The sequence below is a fragment of the Meleagris gallopavo genome, chromosome Z (genome assembly GCF_000146605.3).
Source record: "Meleagris gallopavo isolate NT-WF06-2002-E0010 breed Aviagen turkey brand Nicholas breeding stock chromosome Z, Turkey_5.1, whole genome shotgun sequence".
Classification (NCBI taxonomy): Eukaryota; Metazoa; Chordata; class Aves; order Galliformes; family Phasianidae; genus Meleagris; species Meleagris gallopavo.
In genome coordinates, this window is record NC_015041.2 from 30,338,519 (window position 1) to 30,344,053 (window position 5,535).

The following is a 5,535-nucleotide window of genomic DNA, read 5'->3' on the forward strand; positions in this document are numbered from 1 at the left end:
GGAAAAAAGAAAAAAAAAAAGAAAAGAGAGATAACCACAGCTTTTATTATGAAATACCAACCTTTCTTGGTTCTGCAAAGAAATTGGTGATAAATTAAGCTAATCTCCATCAGGATTACTCTGCATCTGGGATTTAGGCAAATTGAATCAGAGGCCTGAATAGTGACAGTGAATATCTATTAGACTGTAAACAGAATAATAGGCTCTGTGAATTTTAATGAATGTAGTAAATGGCTGAACTCTTGTAGTTTACAGAAAGCATATGGGAAGTGATGCATACAGTTTGCCAGGAACAGAAAATAATGTGGATGTCTTAATAGATAAAAACTTGATTACTAAAAATGAAGAATAAATAGATTTTAGAAAGGTTTTTCCGTACTCTTCTTTTTCTTTACTTCTTAGCTTTAAAAGGATACCATTTTCCTTTATTTGCTACGGCTGTAATAGAGAAGGATGATAACATATATGGCTTAAAATATTTTGCACAGTATATTTTTATATACCCCTCTGTTTTACTAGCTTAGAAAAATTTGTTAAATGATGCAACCAGTATAACTATGCATGTATGTCTCATGCAAAGTTTAGGTGCATGTCTGATTCACGTGGATAATCTTATTGATACTAGTGCTAGTTTCGTTCTTGTTGTGGTGGTTGCAAAGCATTCTCACAGACCATGACCCCACTAATAGTAGTCACCATGCAACCAGATCCAAAAGACCAAAAACTGGACTATTATCAGCAACCTGTGTACGCCTTCCTATTCTACCTCAGGGAAAAAAAAGAAATTCTTTCAAATTTTGGAGAGAAGATTCCAGCAGGCTCAGCTAGGAGCTACTTGAAGACCTCTGCCGTGCAATCCCTGGAAGGATGTAGATCCACCTATAGCTCCTTTTAATGACTTGGAGAGACTATTTTCTAAAATCTGATATTCAGCTCTTTATATAATCTTGAGATATTGAAGGAAGCCCATTTTAAAGGTAATGGTGAATTCAGGGTCTGAGAGATAGAAACCATTTTTGTAACTGAAAAATGCGGGAGATAGATAGGTGCAATAATCTGAACTTGAACTGATAGGAAAACTTACTGAGAAAATGATAGGAAAGATAGGAGAACTTGAAAAGGAGGAGAAAGGTCTCCAGTAAGGGTTGATTTAACAGTTCATATATAAATGATTGTTTGATGAATGTTGATCAGATTACTGTGAGAGAAAGCTGAAGCAGAATGAACAGAAGGCATCCGCAGGCAGAGCCTTGTGAAGTCTTCAGTAATTTAGGAATGTGAGAATTGAGGGAGTTCCCCAAAACACACGTTGAAAGGGCTACCGGAGAAATGGGAATAGCTCTAGGGGGAGGGAATCGTAAAAAGCAGCGACAGTATTTTAAGAAAACGCAGTTCATAAGCTGCCAACTGACACGAAGAATGTCTTACAGAGTATAGGAAGTGCTCGAGCTGGCCTCTTAAATTAAGCTTCAAATATATTTGTTTCAGCAGTGCAGTGGTCTTACACGGGGCATTTGCTTTAGAGTCCCTATGCTTTGTTTTTGTCTGCACAGAAAGATAGCATAAGTTCAGACATCAAGCTAAGTATTGGAAAAATCTTGGTGTTTTTTACATCTTGGTCACTGACCCTCAATGTGACCTTTGGAAGGTTGCTTCACCTTGGTCCTTCTTGGTCTGCCCTGAATATTCTTTGTTTGCCCTGGCTGGTAGAACTGTGATGTCTTTATCTGTCCTGACTGTTCAGGTAATAAGTTCTCTGAGATTCTAGCCATCTCTTACAATGTGTGCAAAGCTCCAATCTCTGTCAGCACCGTTTCTTTTTCTCTCTGTGTAAATAACTGTAATATATGTGTAATATATGACATTTTAAAGAAATGATGTTTGTTTTGATAGCACCCGTGTAAATTAGAAGTAATTTCGGTCGAAAACAAAGATTATACAGCAGGAAAAAAAATCATGTGAATGAGGTAGGGTTTAAATGCTGACATAAATAGGACTTTAAATTATTCTTATTTCTTATTTCACATAAATACAATTTTCAAAACCAATATAGTTTGACAGAAATATTCTGCCTGTTGTTCCACACTGATGATACACATTTCAACTCATTCTCTACAGTATTGCTGGTATGGTCTATCAATGAAGTGCCCAAGTGATATAACAAAAGAGGCTTCATTCCACATTAAGTCATGTTATGAAAAATCCTAGAAAAAGAAGCAGAGTTTAATGCAAGATTTTAGGCATAAATGCCTATTAAGAAATAAGTAATAAGTAAATATATAGTAAACACTTATCAAGAGAGGATTAGAAAAGAGAAAGAAAAAAAGCTGAATAGTTATACAGATCAAAATTTTGGATTACAAAGGAATTTTTATACTTCTTTGGAAGTATACTCCTAAGTAGTAATATTAATAATTAAAAAATATTAAGCACTATTTCTCTCTCTACTAAATACAAACTCCATTGTAACTGTCCAGAATAAGTCCACTCCATCATTGTTTAAAATATGGTTTGTTTAGAAAACAATCTAAAATTAAAAGCTGGTTGTGTCCTAGATCGTTTTTCTATTTGTTTATAGATAATTGTATTACATTTTGGGAAATAGTGCCATGTAGTCAATTTACTTTTCTCATAAGTGTCAAACTGATATATTAGAATCTTTTTCCCTGTGGTTTTCATAGCATCACAGAATGGTTTGAGTTGGAAGGGACCTAAAAGATCACCTTTTTCCAACTCCTCCACCACAGGCAAGGATACCAGCCCACTAGATCAGGTTGCCCATGGTATCATCCAACCTGGCCTTGACCTTTTTGACATCTAGGACTGCTTAAGAGTATTAAGTCAAAATAATATTTTTAATTTTCAACTTAAAAGTAGTTGCTTGAGTTTGAATCAACATGGAATGGTACTTAGGTAAGAGACATAGAATGAGATTGGTAGCAAGGATAATTTGGAGAAACGTGAATAAATGCAGTATTTAAAAGTTAGCAGCTGAGATGTTCTCTTTTCTGTTCCTCTAATGACAAGCAGGAATAACGCAACTTTGGAATAAGCAACTTTAACCATCACATTGCACAAATTCCAATCACATTCGCAATGTGATAAATGGCAAGATTTTAGTCAACACTGTTTCTCATTTCTGTCATTGTACCTTAATATTCTTCTTTGTTTTTGCATTTTGATTTTATTTTTTTTTATTTTATTTTTTATTTTTTGGTCCTACAATTCTAAATGCTAGGTAGCTGAGTTTTATGTTCAGATAGTGAAATCTTGAGGCCCTGGTCAGTTTGCATGACTCAAGATCTTAGTCAGGAAACCCGTGTTGGATTTAACTCCGAAAAATATACTGTACAAATCTGTCCACTCTTTTCCAGATTTTCTTGCTGTAATTGGTTTTGGGATACTACTGAATTCACTTTTTCTGGTTCGCCATCTATCATCTATAGCTCAGAGCCACAAAGAAGACAGGATTGTGCTAGAATGCTGGACTTGTTGGACTGCAGACTGGAGATAGCTTTTGCCCCAGAAGTAGAAGAATCTGGTGGTATTTTAAATGACTTCAGTTAATCTTTCAGATATTGTCTGTTAGATCCTTAATTACAATCGTGTATGTTCAGACTTACTGGAGTTAATGAAAGTAGAAAATTTTGTTGAGGATGCAGCTGCAGTATTACATTATTCTGTATGTATATAGTGCAATTTCTCAATCTTTATTTAAAATGGAGCTCTTAGGGGTCATCAGGCAAGAGACATTTCTTTCAGGCTATGTGTGCTTTCATCTTTCACTGTTTCTCAGAAGTTGTGAGTACTGTTTGTCAGGGCTAATCAACATAAGATTGTAAGATTGTTCCTTTTAAACCATATATTTCAGGCAGGTACCTATCTCTGGTAGACATGTTTATCCATTTCAGCTGTTTATTGAATTAGCCTTTGAAACTCTAAAGCTCTGTTAAGTTTTAAAGAATCTTGTCGCTGTAACACTCCTTTGAGTGTGATTTTTTTGTTGTTGTTTGTTTGTTTGTTAGAGTTTTAAAACATTCCACATCTTGTCAATGTTTGTTTATTTCTGTGTTGATAGAAAAGATAGAAAAGTCTCTCTTAATTCCTTCAAACCTACACAGATAGATCTAAGAGCTGAATCATATAGCTTAAATATCCATTTTTGGAATGGAAGATGAGACTAGTCTGTATGTTCTGTACACAGTTTCATTGCTTTCAGGGCATCTGCTATACTTTCTGAAATCATGTGTGATCTCTGGGGATCATAAGAATTAATTGAACCTCCTGAGGCTAACTGATTCCCAGAGGTTGGAATGATACTTGTTATAGCCCTTGCCCAGACAAATCTGTTGCAGTGGTCTGGCTTGTCTTGCATTTCTCATCTACACTGTTGTCCCTTTCCCAATCAATCAATAAACAAACAAATAAATAAATGGCTAGGTGGCTAGGAGGCATACTTGTTTAAGAGAAGAAGGCATATGAGGAAACTTAAATAATGTGTGTGTATGTGTATATTTAAAGGAAATCTCTATAGAGCAGGTTTGATCTTTTTTCATCATGCTTAAACATTAGTATTCAGAGTACTTTCAAAGTCAGTTTTAGAGAGGAAAGGGACCACATAACTGTACTTACACTGAAGAAACTTGCTGTTGCTTGTTTTCGTTGCTGAAGCAGCACAATCCTTCATCTCTTTGCCACTTTGTCCATTCATTTTGCTTTGTCCTCTTAACCGTGAGCTACTTGTGGTGGTGATGTTCTCCCAACTTTTTAAAGTGCTGGGATCTCTGCTAGCTTTTGGCCAGCAAAGATTTTTCTGTTGTTAGAGAATTTCTTTAAACTCACCATTCCTTTATGAAATTTAGATTTTGTTCTTCAGATAGCTGCTACATCTTCACAATACTTCTTTTTCTTTTGGAAACTAATCTTGTTTCAGAAACGATTTTCATTTTGGTATAATGATATGAGTCACATCCTTACACCACTGCAGCCTCCAAGAATATATTGTTTGTGCATTTTAGGTATAAGCTTTCATATTGAACTATATATAAAATATGACATATATGAGAATTGTTGCATGTATTATAATGTTCTGTTGTTTTGCAGTAGGTTGATCCTGGACAGCAGTTAAATAGACAAAGCCACTTGCTCACTCCCCACTCCCAGCAGGACTAGGGAGAAAATAGGAAGAAAAACAGCAAGAAAACTGAGAGACTGAGATAAGCACAGTTTAAATTCTTGACTTTGTAGATTTCAAACCTAGCAGAATTATATTGCTAAAAAAGTGATTGCTTGCTTGCTGAAACCGAAGTTGAAGACTTATCTTATGAATGATTATTTGGGGTTGTAAAAATGCAGGTGTTTTTACAAGGGAGGTGTTTTTTGAGTTTTATGCAACTCACTAGACATAATAAATACTATATAGCTTTTTGCAGTCACAGAATCTAGAATGGCTCAGATTAGAAGGGATCTTAAAGATCATTGAGCTCCAATTCCCTGCCAAGGGCAGGGCTGCCCCCACCAGCTCAGGCTGCCCAG

The 5,535-nt window shown here is 35.5% G+C and overlaps 1 protein-coding gene across 2 annotated transcripts in view; it reads left to right on the forward strand.

Moving 5' to 3' along the window:
- Window positions 1-5,535, forward strand: part of LOC104915035 (centlein-like) — a 449,820-nt gene that overhangs the window by 434,595 nt on the left and 9,690 nt on the right. The window lies entirely within an intron of this gene.